Genomic DNA, 21,018 nt, shown 5'->3' on the forward strand with positions numbered 1-21,018 from the left:
TTGTGCTTGAGATCCTTGCAAGAGAACAAAGCCTGAAATAAAAAGGCGTCTGGTTTAAAAAGGAGGCAATAATGCTTCACAGACAACTGGCTATGTGCATGGAAAATTCAAAAGAATCTTCAAATGGTGTTTAATAAGTTTATCAATGTCACTGAATACAAAGTCAATATATAAAAATGTTCTATCAGGAACAAATTGAAATTGTTAAGTGATACCATATAAACTAGCATACATTTTCAACTGTACAGAAAAAATTTTAAAGAAAATGTCAAGAAATTCTAAAATATCTAAATAAATGTATAGATATTCCCACATTCATGATTTAAAAAACAATTTTGTAATTTAGATCAGTTCAATATGATACCAAGAGCCAAACAGTATATTGGAGAAATTAACAAGCTGTTAGAAATGCAAGGAAGGACCTATCAAAAGTAAACATGAACAACAAAACTGAATTTTCCAACAGATATAAAGACCTGAGATTATAATGTTGATTAGCATAGGGATAGACAGATCCAAGTAACAATAGGCTAGTACAGATCAACATGTTAAGGTCAACCAATTTATGAAAAAGCTATATTTGGCAATGGTGCAATAAGTAGAGGAACATATTGTGTGGGGGGAATTCTCAAGACCCCTTTCTTCACACCATACATACAGAAAATTCCTTGTGAAATAAGCTCCAAATGTGAATGAAGATGATAGAGTGCCTTTATGGTTTGGCAATCATTCAAAGAACATATATCATAAAGGAAAAATTAAAAACTAAGGCAGTGATAGAATCAGGATAGAGGTTACCACTCTCCTGGCAAGAGTCAATTGAAAAAACAGTAACAGGAAAGAACATACAGGAAAAGATTGATGATGATGAATTGTAGGTATCCACTTGACTGGAATAAGGAGAACCTAGAAACCAGGTAAAATTATTTTAAGGTGTGTCTGTGAGGGTATTTGCAGAGATTGGTTTGTGTATCTCAGTGGACTAGGTGAGGAAGCCCTGTCCTCTGGGTAATCCAGCACCATCCAATGAGCCAGGTTCCCAAAGAGAACAGAAATAAAAGAGGTGAATATGCCCATATACTGATTGGAATATGCTTGTCCTCTCCTGTCCTTGCACATCAGGACTCCAGGTTCTCCAGCATTTGGACAACATTGCTTAACCAGCATCCCCTCCTGCCTTGGGTTCTCAGGCCATTGGTGTGGGGCTAAGGGTTACTCCATTGGCTTCCCTGATTCTGAGGCATTTGGACTTGAACTGAGCTGACTTTCAGTATTGCATCTTGCAGATGGCCTCTTGTTAAGACCTCTCAGCCTTCATAATCACGTGAACCAATTCCTCTAATAAATCCCCTTTCATGTATCTATAGATAAAGACACCCATTTGATTCTACCTCTCTGTAGAACCCTAACAAATACAGGCTATAATTAAGTTTTTTTTTTTTTTTTAATTATAGACTATTGAGAATTTACATGGATAAATTTGAGATTTTAGGATTCGTTTTAATATATTGGCTGCCAAAGTGAGCACTGATACTATATTTTAAGTGTGTGTTGACATATGTATATTATTAAGTAAATCTGAACCTGTCTTTAAAAATCTGCCCCAAGCAATCAACCAGATGTAGATGGCTTGTAATATGGCATATCAAACCTTCAAACACCAAAGCATCTTAAAATCTGTTCTAGAGAAGGGGGGGGGGGGAAGGAAAGTTCAACTTTGACCCTAAAATCAAACAGGTATGAATAGAAGAACAAATTGTAGGCCAGACTCTCTTAGGAACATGGATAAAATGTCCTAGTATTAAAATTTCAAATTCACAACTTAAGATACACTATGACTAAGGAAGGTTGAGTGCCAGAAGAGGAGGGTGGTTTAACTTTGGAAAGCCTATCCATATGTGTGTCACACCAGCAGATTCAGGAGAAACCCATAATACCATCTCAATGGTAATATCGTCCCTGAATGCAGGGACGATAAAATTCAATAGTCACGTCCACTGGTGATTTTACAAAATGAAGCATTCTCTTAATAGCAAGGAACTTCCTTATTATGATAGATAGCTTACGAGAATCCCTTAGCTGGCATCACAAGTTAATGATACAGTTTTAGAGATGTTTCAGAGAGCAGTAAGACCAGAATGACTACTGTACATCAATTCCATGTTGCAATGGAGATCCTGGCCACGCAATAGGACTACAGGAGGAAAGGAGATAAGGACAGGAAAGGAGATAAGGACTGGAAAGGGAAATGCCATCAGAGGGCAAGGTAATTGTTTATTTGAAAGTCCAAGGGACATATATAACTAAAAAGAATGAACTAAAAAAAAAAAAAAAAGTCCAAGGAAAACTTCACAGTATTATATAATTCAATTGGGGGTTGAGATTTTGGGCATAAAGGGCCAATATATAAGAATCAATATTGTTCCTTTCATCTTATTTGAAAGTACTATTTAATAAAAGTACATTTCATTCATAATAAAAGGTATAAGAGACCTAATAATTTATCCAACAGAATTGTGTAATAAATAAATAAATGGAGCAGCACTTCATATTTGGAGATGAGAAAAATTGGTATATTAAAGCATAATTTCTCCCAAAATAATTACAAATTCAACTGAAGTTCCAATCAAATTTTCAGTAGAATTTTTCATGGAACCTAAAATCCTAACCCTACATTAACATGGAAAGACAAAGAGTCAAGACATTTTTTTTTTTAAATTAGGAAGAATTAAGTATATGTGGAACATAACAGCTTTTCAGCCTTGTGACCCAAGTACCTGACATAAGCAACTTAGAGGAGAAAGATTCATCTTGACTCATCCTTTCAGAGGTCTCAGTCCACCTTCCAGGGCTCCATTGCTTTGGGCCTGAGGTGAGGCAGAATATAGCAGAAAGCAGTGGCAGAAGAAAGTTGCTGAGCTCCTGGCAGCCTGTAATCAGAACAGGACACTCTCCCAGCATCCTCTCTCCTCTAGCAAGGCCACATCTAAAACTTCAACCACCACCTGCTGATGTCATCAGATTATTAAGGTATCAATGGATGAACCTACTGATGAGGACCAAGCCCTCAACACATAAGCCTTTGGAGGACATTCCAGATCCAGAATATGAGAGGAGGGTGGGGATTCCTGTCATACCATAGTGGAACTCACTGTAAAACTATAATGATAAAACAGCCCTAGTGGTGCAAGGATAGGAATACAGAGCTATTTTTGAAGAAAAAGATGTATGAGAACCTAGTATGATACAGCATGGGGAAATGAATGACTTAAATAGATGGCACTAGGACAAATGCATGCCCATGTGGCAAAAAATTATGTACCGTATGCAAAAAATGGATGGATCAAAGACAAGGGGGAGGAGGAAACATCTTCAATACAAGAGGGAAAATTGCATGCCATGTAAGAAAGGAGTTGTTGAATGTGAAAAAAAGTAAAAACTAAAGAAAAATATTTACATCCTGACTATATTAAAGTTAAGAAACTTAGTATGACAGAAGACACTGAATATTAGGCAAGCCATGACTTGCAAGGTACTTAAAATTTGTCCACCAGTAAGTGACCAAAGAAGGGTCCAGATTTCAGAAACAACTAATTAAGGGGTAGTAAAAAGCAACATGAGAGAGAACCAAAGGATTAATTGGTCCAAACATGCTTTAGCTCACTAGTAGTCAAGAAAATGTCAGTATAATTAGACACCATTTCACAGATAATACCCAGGATTGGCAAAGATGTTGAGAAAATTCATTCATACTTTTTTCAGTGACTTTAGTGAAGTTGAAATTACATACTGCTTATAACAGCAGTTCAACATCTGTCTTTTTACAAAACTAAAGCTGTGCGTCATGTTTAGGTTTAGAAATTAAGACAGCACTTTCAAGCGCTCATAGCAAGAGACAGAGGCTGAATTGCTTTTTCCAAAAGCTGGAAAATTACCCTGCTTTTATTGTAAGACAAATCTTAGCTGTAGATAGCAAAAAGAAACTCCAATATTTTGCTTTAAACTCAGCTACATTTGAAGGTAATAGCAGTAAATGCAGTTTGTAAATAACTTCAGTCTCTTATATGGGTTGTATTTTGACTTTCTACAATTATCTAAGCCTTGTTCCATAACCTTGACATTCATACAAAGATTACAGGTCAGATTAGAAAGTATGTGTAGTAAAACAATTTGACAAAATTCCTTTCTATTTGTAAGAAATGACAGAGCTATTTGTTGCTTATGGCAGAGTGCATGTGAGACTCAAATTTAATATATTGAGACCTTTGCTTTAATACATAAATACCTAACGAACATTTTATATTTAGTTAACTAGATCCTAAGTTGTTTTCCTATTAGGAAAAGCTCAGGTTTTTATAACTCTGCTTCTAAATAAATAATTTCTGGGTTCTAGTAATTAGCATTATAAACTGGTTTCCTTTTAAAGGAAATACATATACTGGATTCTGTTTTTCTAAATTTATTTCTGAAAGAAGGTACCTTTGTTTCAACAATATATCACTTTTGAATGCAATTTCAAAAGTGCAAGAATGTTTTCTCACATCAGTATTTTAAATAGCGAGCAAAAAATGCAACTTCCATGACTAGCACTGGTGTCTTCAGTCAAATTCAGTCCCTGGCCTGGGACCTAAAAATGGTTTTGATGTGTGTGCATGCAAGGGTTGACTTAGCAGATTCCACATGGTCACACCCTGCCTGTGCCAAAGAGGTCTGGCTCTGAGCCAGCTCCTGAGAGATCTCTAAGCCCTTGGAATGTCCTGCCTGATATAGGTGCCTGTGCTGACCTTGGTGAGGCCTTGGATCACACCACATAGTTTATGCTAATCAGGAGTTTTGGTGGGGGCATTGTACTGGGCACATCAGCTTAACTGCTAGGAGACTGAAAGCTGAGTAATTGCAGCCAGGTGGGCTCGCCATGCTCCTGTGACTGACCCACCATAAGAACCCTGGACCCTAGGTCTTGGCTTGCTGGTTAACAATATTCCATACCAGCCCTGCATCATTTTGGAAGGATTAAATATTACCCATGATACTACTCTGAGTGATGACAAATTTAGAGCTTGCTCCGGGTGTCTCTCAGACTCTTCCCTGAATACCTCTTACCTTTGCTGATTTTTGTTTTGGAGGGGGGCTGGGAAGGGGAACACTGGAAATTGAACTCAGGGGCACTCAACCACTGAGCCACATCCCCAGCCCTAATTTGTATTTTATTTAAAGACAGGGTCTCACTGAGTTGCTTAGTGCCTCACTTTTTGCTGAGTTTGGCTTTGAATTTGCGATCCTCCTACCTCAGCATCCCATGCTGCTGGGACCTTTGCTGATTTTTAAGCTTTTTTTTTTTTTCTGTAATAAACTGTAACTGTCAGAATAAGCATTTTTCCAAGTTCTCTTAGTCACTGACCTGCACAGTGGTCTCCAGGGCCCTGACATATAATTTAAAGAATCATTAAATTTGTATATAGAGAGAGATGCAGCTATACCACTCCTTGGTATTTATCTTAAAGAATTAATCATAGTATCATGATAGATGCATACCCATGTTTATACCTGCACAATTCAAAATAGTCAAACTGTGGAGTCAACCTAAGTGTCCAACATTTTACAGGATAAAGAAAATGTGACACACAGACACACACATACCCATGCAAAATGGAGTTTTATTCAGTCATAAAGAAAAATGAAATGTCATTTGCTGGAAAATGGATGAAACTTGAAAACACTGTATTAAGTCAAATGAGCCAAACTCAGAAAGTCAGGGGTCCTATCTTTTCTCTCATGTGGAACTAGATAGGAAAAAGAAAGGTCATGTGGGGGTGGGGGACATGTGAAAATCAAGGGGAGATCAGTAGAGGAAAGGGATGGGGTAGGGAAGGAAGGGGGAGAAAGGAAAACTATTGGGAAATAATATGGATATGGTCTCTATATATGTATATGGTCTCCACTGCATATGTGTGTATATGTATGCATATTTGGTCCTTTACAGAAAACTCTGGCTAACCCCTGTAGAAATGTAATGAATAAATAGTCTATTTTTATACATTGAAATAAGAGCTAGAATGGAGGGATATTAATATGAATAAATTTCAAACTATTTCATACAGGATTAAAGTGACAAAAGTATAGTACAGCATGATGCCATTTATGTAACTGAAAAGCAGAACTATTAAGAATAAATGAGTATGCATGAAAAATTTTAAAATCACACTTAAAACGATAGTTTAAGGATGTCCACAAAATTTAGAGCAAGGAGCTTGGAGATGGATGGGATGAAAGGTAAAGTTTATTTGCAACTTTTTTTTCTTAAAAAGAGCTGCAAGGGTAAGAGCAGACCTTGAAAACAAATGAAAGGAAGTTAGTATTTCCATAAATCCATTTAGCTCAGAGTTATGGAATGACTGAGCTAAAGATCTCAGTTGCTTCAAACAAACTCCTCGTATTTTAAGTTAGAAACAGGACTTGGTAAGTGAATTGCCCAGGGTCTTCCTGAATTCTTGTTCAATTAAAGAGGCCATTCTGTAGAAGGTATTTTAGTGCTGACTGACTGGATTATTTGAACTGTGGAAACTTAGAAGTGATTATTGCGGTTTAAAGAAATAAGGATATCAGAGCTATGCCATATATTTTAGAAACATGTCAAGTCCTCTTTCAATTTGTGAGTCTTTAAATTAAGAACACTGATAGACTACCTGAGTAAAGAAGAAACTTACTTTTTGAGAACTCCAACAGCTGCTCTTTCTGTGTCTTCAGGAGTAAAGATCTACATCCTTAGGGTCTTTAGGCCCTTCAGACTTACAAGGGAGGCAACTTTTATCTTTTTTAATTTTTCTGTTTTTTGTAGCAGTCACTACAGAGCACCCCAAGTTTAGCATCCACTGATATCTGGAAGATTTTAGGATATTAAACTTTAAGTACTATGGGGATCTTAAGTAATCAAATAAAACACACGTATATGTGCCTTGTAAAGTGTAAATTATGGTAAAAGTGGTATTACTAGTATTAACCACTCAGCTCAGATTTCTAGTTTATGAAGTTTAATAACGCTTTCTCTAACTACATTGTGGGAGTTACTAGGAAAAGGAAACACGACAATATCAAAAAACAAAACAAAAACCCAACTTTATAAATGTTGAAAAACCATGTAAATGAGTCTTATCAGAAGTATTGCGAGGCCTGGTGATATAGCTCAATGGTAGAGCGTTTGCTAGCGTGTGTGAGGCCCTGGGTTCAATTCTCAGCACCACAAAAAAGAAAAGTATTCCTAGCTCCCTGACTGTGATGACACACTCACAAGGGCTAATTATTCCTATGAAGGGGGAAAAAGAAAACATCGCTCCTTGGTTTCCTGGACCAGAGGTGAGCTGAGTCAGCTGCAGTAGGGAAAAGTACCAGGTGTACCTCTTGTTCTTTGTAGCTCCTTTCACCTATATAAGCAAGAAAAAAAGGAAGAGGATATGATTTCTACCCTTATTTTAAATTCAACATTTATTAAGTACCATTTGTTGAGCATGTGATAGAGGGAGACTATGTGCTTAAATATATTGTTGTCGTCACATTTGCCTATAACAGTATTATCCCGTTTCTCATGTAAAAATTGAGATTCAGAGAAGTTGAATAACTTAAAATCTAATAGGACTTGAACTAGCATTTGAAAACATACCTCTCTGGTTTCAAAACATGTGCTTCACCACCCAGACAACACAAGGAAGCAAGGATCCAAGTGTAAAGGGAAACAACTATTGAAGGAGATAAAGGAGAAAAGCCATCCGCAAGGACGAAAGCAGCTAAGACAGGCTTTCTGCAACAAGCGGACCTTGAAGGAGGATGAGGAGAGCCAGGCGTGGGTGGGTGCAGGGAGACGGGCGAGGGAGAGTGATGACCGCCCTCACCACTTAGGGGGCTGCTGCCTGGTTGACCAGTGTGTGTCTTGGAAAATGAGAACATTCGCCTGGTAGTACTACCTGTGGTCACTGTTTGGCCCCAGGACAAGAAATAGAGGCAGGTGAGTGGAGGAGGTACGGAGACAACGTGGAGAATCAAAGACACCTGGAAAGAATGAAAAATTCTACTCATTTCCAGAATTCAAGAACAGAGTAAAGCCCAGACCACCACATCCATAATTTTGTAACCAACCACATCTGAGAATGCCTTAGACATTCTATCGATGATGACTGATGTTTCTAAACCCTTTCTAGAATGCTAGGAATTGAGGTGGGGTAGCTCAGAGTTGGGATTTTGCAACACCAGGGTGGTAGACCTGTATTCTGTGTCTTTTCCCTTCACAGATTCCTGATTGTATGCATTAACATGAATGAATTGAACACCAGTCACCATATTTATCCTACTTCTTGAGTTGTGAATAAAAACTAATCTATATAAAAATACTTTTGAAAATGGTAAGATTGGTGTAGACAATGGGTCTGATTTCTAAGCCGCACTGACCTTATTACTATTGTCCAAAGTCTTCTCTGGGAATTCATCAGGACCTGCTCTCTCTCATGATTTTAAAGGTCTTTTTTCCTAATCTTAAAAGATTTCTAAAATAGATGTTTTATATTTTTTATTCTTTTTGTAATGACTTATAAACAGAACTAGACCCTATCCTGACCAGATTTTCCAAATGAAAGAGGAAACTAGAGCCAAAGGCCCTGGTAAGGTATGAGTGTTGTAATTATTTAGTTTTCATGTTTTTAGTCAGACTTTCAAAAGAAGTACACATGGTGATTTCCCACCACATGCATGTTCCCTGACGGTCAGCAGGGGCAGGAAGTGTGTAAGCTACTAAATAAGTGACTTTCTGCTTCTTGTTCATGTCCAACCTGGCTTACCTGTTTGTTATTGTGCAGCATTTTTAATCCATTGTCCACCAGAGAATTTTACCAGATTTTGTCTCTTGTAGTTTGTATTGTTAATACAGTGCAGCTTTTTCATAATCTAGATTGTTACATTATTTTTCAAACATATCCCTCTCCTCCTGTTGACACCCACTGTCTTCTGGGGAGTGAGGCAAAAGCAGACAGAATGTCACTCATTTTGTTGAACATGGATTTCACAATCAGTTTCACAACCCTCAGTTTAGCACAAACAGCAGTGGTTTCTAAATATTCTTAGTAGTAGAACCTATTCTTTTAAGAGACATCTCTCAGAGATTTGGGTAACTACTGATAGAGTGCTTACCTCTCACGTGCAAGGTCTTGGGTTCAGTTCACAGTACTGCAAACACACACACATGAAATCTTTTTGCCAAAGCCCAATAAGTAAATTACATAAATGTGAATCTACCTGCTTAAGTACTCTATTTTACCTTGTAGCATCTGAGGTGCACAATTTGAAGATGATGGATACAAGCCTACCCTCTTTTATCCTCACCTCTGGAGAAAAGTCTCCCAGCTAGCCACTTAACCACCTTCAGTTCCCTCAGAGAGCCCTATTTTATAATCCTGCACCTTTGCCTATCTGCACTTCCACTGTGAACTCTCCACCATCCTCCCACCACTTACTGATGGCGTTTAATTTTCCTCAATAAGATCTTTTCCTAGAAATGTGCCCCCATGCCCTGGCTTGTGCTTCCTGCTCATTCCATTCATTCATGTGAGAAAAGTTACTACACTATAATGGTGATTTAGTTGTCTGACTCCCACATGGTAATTGTGTTCTTTCTGGAACACATTCTTATTGATAGTCTACCTCCAGTGTCACGCACGTGGTTGGTAATCAGTAATGATGGATAGATAGATGGACAGATAAGCAGATAAAAGAATACCAATTGACTAAGTGAATACAGTTTCCCAGTACCTGGAACTGAGAAGGGGAATTGGAGGTACTGATGAAGAAGAGAATTCCCTTTGTACAGTCAGTTGGTTTGGAATTTGCCTGTTGTTTGGAATGGAGAGTGAACCTGACACACTTCCCAGAAAGCCATCATCATTGAGTTGGCCCCCCGGAACCGTCCGGCATGAGTCATAAGCCTTCTCCCCATATCTGGTGCCATGTATTTATAGCTAATGCAGTGGTTTTTCACTTGTTAAACAACAAAAGAAAAATGGTTGCATGAAGGCCAAGTGAAAGACTAATGGAAATGGCTTTAATAATTAATTTTTAAAAGGCTTACGAATGACAACTCAGCTGGGAAGTTATAGAAACACTTAGGCTGAAGTTTCAGCTAGACAATGCTGCTCTGGATTGTTCTTTGGCGGTTAAATTGGGGTAATTTGAAAGGCAAAGAAGATCAGTGGTATTTGTTCTGCCTGCTTCTCTTTCTCCTTTTAAGCAGAAAGCCATATCTTTGGGAGGAAGAGTGTTGTGCATTCGAGTGCTATAGATAGGTGAGCCTCAATGAGATGAAGAGTGGAGCAAGCAGGAAGCAGTACTGCTTAATGTTTATTTTATTATATAGCCCACTTTCCAGAGTCACTCTTAGATCATGTTCAAGCTTCCTTTTCCTTATAGCTTACATGGTACGTTGTACCTCTCATGTGATTATCACAGACCACAGACTTCTGTGTAAGTTTTTCCTTTCTGTAGGTGATTCCACTGATGGGGATCAGTGAACTCCCAATTTAAAAAATTGAGAAAATTAAATTCATAACTGTAGCAATTGCCCTGTATGAGAAAAAATAATGGATTTTGCATTTGTTGAGCGTCTGCCATATCCAAAACACTGGCGCTGGTAGGTGTTTGTCGTGCTGACCTCTAGAAACTTTCACAATTGCCATCAAGTAGGTGAAGAACCAGTCCTGGAGAGGGGAGGCAATCTTCCTACCCACTCAGCTTGTGGCACAACTAAGACTTAACACTTAAGTCTCCATTCTTCCCACTGTGTGACTGTTCCCAAGACAGTGCAGTGGGAAACTTGCTAACAGAGGGGAGGGGGTAACAGGAAACAGAAGTGTTTCAGGATGGTAATTCCCTCTCCTCTAACTCTCTGGTTCTTTTCTCTTTGGAGTAGAACAGCAAACCTGCTCCCCCCCCCCCCCCCGCCCCCTTCACTACTCTTTTCAATGCCCAGATTGACGTCCTTAAAAGAGGTTAATTTACATTTGAATGGCAATTTGAGAGTTCACAAAGAATTTGTGATGTATTATTTATACTCATTTTACAAAGGAGAAATTAAAATCCAGTTAGGTTTATGACTTACCCAAGGTCACATAGCTTATTAATAGCAAAGGGCTTTTAAGTAAATTTAGAATTCCTAATCTCAGATACTCTTCCCACTACATCCTCAAGTGAGAACCTGTGATTTTTCACTAAGAAGATGGGAGTGGACTTCACTCTCCAGAGCTGTTTTGTTTGTTTCTTCTCTTGAGAAGAGCTTATCCTTGGAAGGCATGAAATGTATTAGGTACTTACAAGCCTGTCCACATCATAAGGTAATTAAATGTGCAGATGCCACTGTGCATCTTGAAAGACCCCACAGTGAGCGTGGCGAACACTTGTGAGTGGTTGGATCATTGGTACTCATTCTGATTTGAGGATATGCTGTCCTCCACGCAGCAAAGAAGGCTCACAAATCCACCCGCTGCAAGGGAGCTGCCAGCCCACCATCCTCCCTGTGACTTCTTATATAACTGCTACATGGCCAGCAGCTAAGCAGGCCCAGCTATTTTCTAGAAGGGAAAACTGTCAGAGCAGAAAGGAGAATCATTCACTTTGCTCAGTCTTGACTTCTCATTGTATTTGAACAAAGTTGAGCTGGGGGAGAAGAGGTGACCTTGAACTGATTTGCCCAAACCAAGCAAGTTAAATGGTAGAATAGGAAGAACATCAGATTTGGATCATAGAAGCTGGGAGCCCATATTCCACTTCTTTAAATCCCATTTTCCTAATCTTTTAAAATGAAGCTCATAGCATGGTTCAGCATACTGTCAGGTGATACGTGGGCAGAGGAACTCCTGCTTCTGAGTAGGAGGACCCATGAATTAGGAACTATCCATACAAAGAGTTGGGTGGGTGGAAGATGCTCAGTGTTGCCACACTGGAAAACATGTTTAACCTTTATGCTCTAAGTACAATAACTTCTGCTGTTTTATGATGATGAAGAAGATGTCAGTAATGAGGTGAGTCTAAAACCTGGCATCTCCTTTCTTTGAGACTTTTGATCCTTTTATTGCCCCAACTATTGAACAGCATACTTTGATGTGTAGTTATTATACCTTTATTTGTGTAGAGAACTGTTTCTTGATCTAGCAAATAATTTTAACCATTTAGAACTTGGGGGAAAATAATAATAGCAGGATTTTCTCTTTCTAGTAATAGAAGGTTCAATAATTTGGTCCAAACTTCCCTCCAAGAAACACACACACACACACACACACACACACACACACACACAGACTAGCTAAAGCAAAAAATAATTACTAATATAGGAATTGCTAACTGACATCTGAGAATAAGTGCAAGTGTAGAATGATAAGCTGCACACTTTTGTCTTGATAGTATTTGCCAAGCTCAAGAAATGAAATGTCAGCACTGCAAATTCCTGACATTTTGGAGTCTACAGGTACAAAAGACAAAGTTCAAGGCTTACTAAGTTGGGTATTCTCCCAGTAAGTCCATACACATTGGTCTGGGATTCAAAGGTTAATATCCTAAGAATAAGAAGGAATCAGAAGCAAAACAGTCATCAGTTTTCTTAGCCATATTTTATTTTCAATTGATGGCTAAGGACACAGAAAATCTTGAGTTTTGTAAGTGCCCCCAGGTATCTAGCAGAAGCATCAAAAACCTATTATACTGTATATTATTTCTACAAATAATTTTCTAGTTCTATAGCACACAGAGTACCCAGCAGAGATTCCTCTCAGTCATGAATGAGATCACCTGGAGAGTCCTCTTTCCCTGTTTTACTCTTCCCAGTCACCATTCTTTTTCATTGGGACCATATTTCAAAATAAGCTTTTGCATGAAAGCACTTCTCTTCAACCCTGCTACATTGGCTAAGACTCTTGGAACCACACACAGTCCTGTGACAGACACTTCCGATGGATTCTGGTATTGGACTAATAGGTCAATGATGGCGCCTCTTGGTAAGTGGGTGGGTCACTCCTGCTGGCGTGCAGCAGCCTCACGAGTACTAACATTTTTGCTGGTGTGAAATGATGAAAGTGGAAGATGAAGCACTGGCTACCATGCTAAGGGTAGATATAAGAAATATGTGGTTAATTTTAAACAGCATAGAATTAGCTGACTTTCTGGTTTATGGTCTTTGGAAGTCTTGTAGAAGGAAAAGAAAATGGCAGGCTCAGGTTAGCCAACTCAACCTCAAGGAATGTTGAAAGCTTCCACATAAGTGTAGTGATCTGCCTCCCAGCCTCTGCTACAGGAACGTTGCTGGAACTCATTGCCAGGGTTTAATTGTGAGTGCAGCACAGTTACCAAGAACAAAAACAGGCCTACCAGGTCTCTAATGTCAGCATCAGGGTCCAGAAAAGACACAGTAGACCTTGAGACATGGGATAGATTATTTGAAAGGGCAAACATGCTGCCTTGAACTCCAGATTTCCTGAACACCACAAGAAGCAGGGTCTGCCCTGCTTCCCAGAGAGAGTGGTCTTGCCTGTGGATCCTGCAAATCCTGCACTAGATATAGGAGCTTGACCAGATGTGTTTGTACTAAGGTCTGCTTCTAGCTTCCCAGTCAACACAGGAAGAGAAATGTAGCTTGGCCCAGTATTTGTGCCAGCTGACAATGCACTCTTGTCACTCTGCAGCTTCTCTGTAATTATGAGGACAGCGGTCAAGGCAAATCTCCTAGCTGACTGTTGTACAATCAGTCCATCTTTTGTCAGGAGATAAAAGGCTTAAGATGGATAAATATGGTCACTTAGGCAATGGCGAATGGTTTAGTGGCCTGGGACCTGGAAAAGGCAAGGTTGGAAGAGCAGAGACCAGAAAGTCTAGGGAAGAGCCAGAGATGGACTTATGGAAGTAAATACAAAAGAGAACCACTGAATCTAACATTGTCTGCTGGACACAGACACTGCAGAAGACAAGCTCAACAACGAAGGTGGACCGACTTATGAAGTCGGCCAGCTCTTTTCCTTCATCTCCACAGTGATGCTGCAGTGGGGTCCCTCACGGGAGACCCTAAAGACAGGAATGGCAACTGTGCCTGGGTTCCTTTTCACTAAGGCTGATGTAGTTACTGCTACAGTCAAATGCCTACATTGTCCATAGCCAAGACCAATATTGAGCCTCTAGTGTGACTCCATCCCTTGAGCGGACCATACAGTCACCCAAGTAGCAGCAAGTTGATTACATTGGACATTTTGCACCTGGAGAAAGCAACAATTCATCCTTTAGGAATTGGCAGCCACTTCCAGTTTTGCCTTCTCTGCCTGCCTTGCATGGCTTCACAACTGGATTTAAATCCTGGCTCATTAACTATGATTGCAACACTATTTGAGCAGTTACCTGATGAGAAGGGTGTGAAAATTAAATGAGATAATACACAGAACACATTTAGTATGATACCTAGCAGATAGTTGATACTCAGCGTTTGCTATTTTAATACTTATCAGACAAAGAAAATTTCCTTCTCTTCCTAGTTTAAAATTACTCTTAGGTTTTAAAAAATATCATTAATAAAATTTGAATGTTATTATTATTAAATACTTTTTTTTTGCCACGACTGTTAATTTAGTGTGTTAATTTGACTGGTAGGTTATGGTGCCCAGGCATTCAGTCAATACGGGTATAGGTGTCACTGCAGAAGTAGTGTGTAGGTGTGATTAACATTTACATTAATAGACTTGCCCTCTACAAGTGGGTGGGCATCAACCAGTCAGTCAAAGGCTGGTGTTTTGTAGAAACAAAGGCATTCTATTTCAAGACTGCAGTAAAAGTCCTGCCTGGGTCTCCAGCCTGCCTGTTTCACCTATGGGTCCTAGACTTGAGATTGTGACTTCCACACTTAGCAGTCTCCACATTGTATCATCGTGTGAACCAATTCTTAAAAATCAGTGTCTCTCTCCCTCACATACACACACACACCCACATACTCACATGCATTTTCTCCAAAATTGTTAAGGTCTTAGTTTATTGACTCCCTTTGAACCTTAATTTCTTTCTCATTAAATATGTGCTTACTAGTGTCCATCCCAGTATTATTTGGAAGGTCAAATGAAATCTGATAGAACTTTGTAAACTCTAAAGCAATGCACAATGTTGGTTGTGGTTATTACGAATACAAAAGCTAAATACAGAACTTATGCGCTGCTGGCTCTGCCTCAGAGAACCTTCCACATACACTGGGCAGGGGCAAGAGGACCTGCATGAGGGTTTCTGCAGTTGTGTGTGGTCTCTCACCACATGTCCCTGCATTCTTCAATTCACATGGCAGTCCCTCTGTCAGTGAAGGAAGAGCAGAGACTTTTCTTGGGACCCCTACAGCCACCTCTTAAGTCTGATGTGCTATTACCTGCCAACTGCTTTTCCTTCTATACCTATGGAATGTAATTAAAAATGAAAAGCTCCAATTTCACCCAATATCCCTCTGAAACTATTTGTTTTTTCCAGTTGACTCCTTTCCTTTTTCTTTACAGCAAGAGGAAATGATCTTATTTTCAGAAACAAAACAAAAGCAAAAACAAAAAACCAAGTTCAGGAGTCAGGAGTCAGCAGGTTGAGGTTTTATGGCCATTTATATCCAGAGCAGCTGAAGAAATGTGGCCTTTTCATGAATCTGGTTAATAGTGCTGTTCTAACCTACTTGATTTGGTTATTAGAGTAATTGGAGAGACTAATATGTATAGGGACCTCTGCGCTCAGCACTGTATCAGACATCTCATGTATGTTTTTGAATTAGGATAAGATTAAATAAATACTAAATGTTATAATTTGAAATGTTATAATTTCAGGACTGGGGATCGAACCCAGGGGCACCTTCCCACTCCAGTCACATCCCCAGCCCTCGGTATGTTATTTTGAGATAAGATCTCACCAAGTTGCTGAGGCTGACCTCAAACTTAGCATCCTCCTGTCTCAGCGTCCCAGGTCACTGGGATCACAGGTGTGTGCCACCACACCAACCTTGAATGTGCTATTTTAATGATTTGCTCTAGGAGGAACTCGATTCTGAGATTTGTGTAACCTTGATTAGGAACAGTTAAAAAAAAAAAAAAAAAAGAAGAAGAAGAAGAGGAAAGAAAGAAGGACAACAGCCTGACATTTCAAAATTACAAACATACCAGGATATGGCTTCAGAGTAAATGCTTCTTTTGTTTGGGGCGGGGAGCCACCTGAAAGGGTTTTAAGGAAAGTGGCTGTTCATCCATCTGGAGCAAAACAGGGCAGGCACAATGCCAGCACGGGAGCTCTGGACCTCTGCCGGTGTCCAGGGGATGCATAGACCCCGTGCAGGGCTGTGATGTGTGGATGAAGCGTGGCCCCTTGAGCTAGGTTTCCTGGGCGTGCATCCCAGCTGTGTGGCTTCCATGTTTCAGAGCCTTCATCTGTAGAATGGTAGCCTTCAACCTTATAGGACAATTTGAAAGATTAGTTGGTTTCATTTATACAATGGATGATAGAAAGCACTGTAAGTGGCTACCTAGTACCCCAGTGTCTGCTTGCTCTTGTAGAGCAGAGGAGATGAACAGAGCATCCCATGAGGACGTAAATGATACTTTGAATAAGTGAAATACCCTGGAACTGGGTGGGAACTGGCAGGTTTGGCTAAAAGTTTATGTGAATCATGATTAGTGATGGCTGAAGCTGGGTAGTGGTTACATGGGGATCCACTACAATATTTCTTTACTTTTGTAAACAACTTGTCATGTTAAAAATGCTTTTTAAAAAGACTGTCGGCCTAGGAAAGCATCAATTTCATGTCTGTATGCTATGCCCTCATTTCAGTTCACCCTTGCACTTGACCATTTATTGGCCTGGAAGCTGAGAACAGATACACTGGTATAAAGTTATGTTCACCTCATATTCATATTTTAGAAAGCATTTATTCATGAGACATTTGAACTAAGTCATATTAGAAATAATTTTGTTAAGCTCTGCTCTCAAGTTGTGATCATCATTATACATGTTTATTGGTGACTAATTACATGACTGAGAAAGTAGGTATTTGACAAGAAAATGACTAGATTTTAAGTCAAATTTAGGAAGTGACTTCTATATAAACGAACACAAAGTTTGTGGCAGAGAGAGACAGGGTCAAGACCTCCGGTCTGCAAAGAGCATTATTTATTAACAAATCTTTCTGAGTTATACAGGAGCTAAGATAACTTGACTGTCATGTTTAACAATTAGTTTACAGAGCCTCACAACACTAACCTGAAGGCTGAACTCATTTATTTTTCATGCATACTGTAAGCAACAACACCTGTGGTTGAAGACAGAGCTCTCCCGTGAAGAGTTAGTGAAGCTCAGTAGGTAAGAAGGTGTTTCTAAAAACTATGCTGTTACTTGATTTCACACTGTACCCAGGTGCTATCAGCCAATAGGTTTTTTTTTTTTTTTAACAAAAAAGCACAAGTGCAATCAATGTTGGTGGCAAGGTATGGAGGATTTTATAGTTTAAACATTGTAACTCACGTCTGATTTTCATCAAAATGAAGTATGAGGTCTGAGACAGACTTGGGTCTGAATCCAATTTCCACTAGTCACAAGCTGTATGATTCTTGGCAAATGTTTTAAGCTGTCTGAGCCGCAGTTTCTCATTTGTAAAGGAACGTTAATACCAGTCTCCAGTGACCTGGTAAATGTTTAATAATTAGCTTACAGGGTTAGCAAAAATGTCCTGATTTGTAGGGTTTGCTGATTTCCATGGTGTAATTATTCCTGCCACAGCCTGCTTCAGGCTCTCAACAAAGTCCCTGAACAGAGAGAAGCCAGGGCAGCAACACTACACCTTATATAGTGCTTCCCTCCTAGAGATTCAGGGGACCTCAGTGACCCCAGGAACCAGGATAATAATAAAATCTAGTGATGAAGTAACTAGGAAACAACATTTTAAGTGCTTATTACTTTTGTTTTTAATATATATTATTTAATTCTAAGTTTATATAATTCAATTTTAAATAATGGCCGAATATGTACTCCAGCTCACCAGATTCCTGAGAATGGAACAGTAGGCCCTCCTGAGCTGCGTATCCTACTTTCAACACGCTGCTGCGCATTTCTGGCTCTTGGATTTCGGGAACACTGCATCTCCACCATACAGCCGTCATGATAGGATGTAAAACTGGAAAGTGACCAGGTGTCCTGCCCGATTCATCTCCAGAATGATGGTGCCAGCTGGCCTTCCTACTAGCGGCCCCTGTGGGTTCCCACGGCTCTCCTGTTGAGGTGTATCACTGAGGAGAGGCAACACGTGGACGGACCCTGCCATGCCCTGCAGAAGGTAAAGGAGCGGCAGGCATCCAGCTTGGAACACGGACTGGTGAGCCTGGGAAGGCGAAGCAGAGTCGGCTTCATAGCAAAGCACTCTTGCTTTAAATGCACACAAAACAGTACTTTTTCCCCAAGAGAATTCAAATAAAAAGACGCACATCAGATGTATCTGAGAGGTTATTCCCAGAGGGCAGGGCTGTGTCGTGTCAGGGAATCACTTTCAATCTTCTGTTCCTATGGTCTCATAACTCTGTATGAGCTTGCACATTTATTTTCCAGGAGAAGAAACCACATGGAAACTACATTAACAATTTCCATAGTAAAGCAGTATATCCAGGATAGGCGCTATGTACAACAGTCTTCAAAGCTTAGAACCATCATCCCTGATTGATCGGTATGTTGGCAGTATGTATTATAACATTTGCAGAGGAATAAGCAATTTTGATTCTGTCTTATGTATATTATCCCTCCTAACCTTCAGAACAAAGCTTAGAGGAGCCAAGAGTTTCATCCAAGATGAGAGAATTAGCAAGGACAGGAGAGCTCTGCCTGGCCAAACCAGAGGTACCTGGCACTCTGCCAAGGAAAAGAAAGCCTGATATGGACCTCACTGGGTAAACGGGAGGACATTGCACAGTCAACATTCTCTTACATTCTCTCACTATTCTCTTACACGTTCTTTATCTCAAGGCAGAAGGCAAATATTACAACAAGGATTAAGTAATGGGTAAACTGGCAAGCACCTTGCAGCTTTTAAAAAATTCTTTACTTTTATTTGCATGATGAGAATCACAGCTTAGAAAACTCAACTTTTCTAATTTGCCCAAGGTCACACAAAATTTTTTTCAAATACCCAGGATAGGAAGCCAAATTATCTAAGACCAGGTACTCTTAGTTTAATAGAATCAGCTAGTCTGGGGAAATCCTGGAAATTCTAGAAGAAGGGCCATCAGCTAGCTTTAGAGCTTAGGCAAGGCATGGTGTCCTCCGTCATGCAATGGGGACGATGCCTGATGTGTGTGGTGGTTGCAGAGAGCACTCACACATGCATTTATGCAGTTACTTTACAAACATTTATGGAAGCAACTTCTGTGTACCACAGAAGTGTAGAATACTTCTGTGTTCTAGGCATAGGATAAGATGAGAGAGTAAATGCCATCAGTAAGATAAACAAATTATGTTAAAGCCTGTAGTTTGTGGTAAACAGAAAACACAGAGATTTTTGAAGAGGGAATTGACATCATATCTGATTTACAGTTGAAAGATTTCTCTGATTAGATATGAGAAGGCCCAAAAGTGGAAATAGGCCAGTTAAGAGGTGATTTCATTAACTCATATGAAGAGATGAGGGCAGGTTGGACAGAGGAGAGAGTGGTAGAAGTGTAAGGAACAGCTCCATTTGGGATATTTGTGGACCTGTGCAAATATCCTTTATGTTGTTTATACTCCATGGAAGCTGTTTCAGAAATTCAACTCTAGGCATAAGTTCAGTTGTAGCATTTTCCCAAATTCTACAGTTTGTTTCTTGATTTTTTTCCCCCCAAAGGAATAATCATGTTCTTGTCTATGGTTCTGCCCTAAAACCACTGCTGCTTTTCAACACTGCCATCAACCCTCCCACCAAAGTTTGATTCACTAGGAGAGATCAAGATTTAATTAGGAATTATTAGCTTCTGTTCAGAAGCTGATGTTCCAGATCTTAGGTATTTTAGAGTTTGATGCATTTGGGGTTGGAAGAAGAGGGAGCCGAGATTGGTAGCTGTCTATAAAACATCTTACATCCCACTCTCCTCCGGGAATAGGTGTCCTAGCCAGTGACAGGTCCTTCTTATTTTAGAGTTTACTTCCTAGGACCTCTCCTCATATCGATCTTCTTAGACTAGAATCCTTGCAAGCAGACTCTGAGCCACAGTGTAAACTTCAGAAAGTGTATTGAAAGTGATTTCAGGAGACACCTTTGCAGAAGAAAGAAAGGCAGGAATGGGTGGAAGGAGAAGCTGACCCGTGACATGGTGTAACTGCGGCCTCAACCAACCAGAAACCTCCACATGCTGATCCTGCCTGCAGAGAAGCGCGTAAGTACCTTCAGACCTGCTGGATTCCATGGCACAAGTGAGCACATGCATACCGCACAGCAATAGGTTCATGGCAAGCCCTCTTTCCAACCTGGCAGCTCTTCTGGATCCTGCTGGCAGCTCTGCAGCAGTGTGGGCCTTCTACTTGTCTGGAACTGAAGCAAGGAGGTCAGTCATTGGCCCTGGGTTGCCCCTGAGGAAGGAGCCAAATCTCAGATGGGACAGTCTCACCACTGACAGCAATTCCCAGTGAGGACCCAGCTATGACACCCAGCAGGAATACGCCCAACATCTGGAGGTGGAGTAAAAACCCTGGGATTTAGGGTGGAGGACCAGAGGACCCACCACACATGAGCATCTTAAACAGAAGAAGAGGTACCATGCCGGAGAGTGGGAAGGATGGTAGGTAGGTTTGGCACCCGGACCAGCCTGCGTTTGTGTCTTAGAGCCTGGACTTTCCACGTGTGTGTCCTCAAGTTATTCTACCTTCCTGAACTTTTACTTCCTCATTCGAGAAATGAGCATGATCATAGAACCCTTGCCCTGCCACTGCGCATGGCCGACGTTGAACCAGACGAGAAGGTGGGTGTGAGAGCCGGGTGAAACG

This window comes from Sciurus carolinensis, chromosome 1 (assembly GCF_902686445.1).
Source record: "Sciurus carolinensis chromosome 1, mSciCar1.2, whole genome shotgun sequence".
NCBI lineage: Eukaryota > Metazoa > Chordata > Mammalia > Rodentia > Sciuridae > Sciurus > Sciurus carolinensis.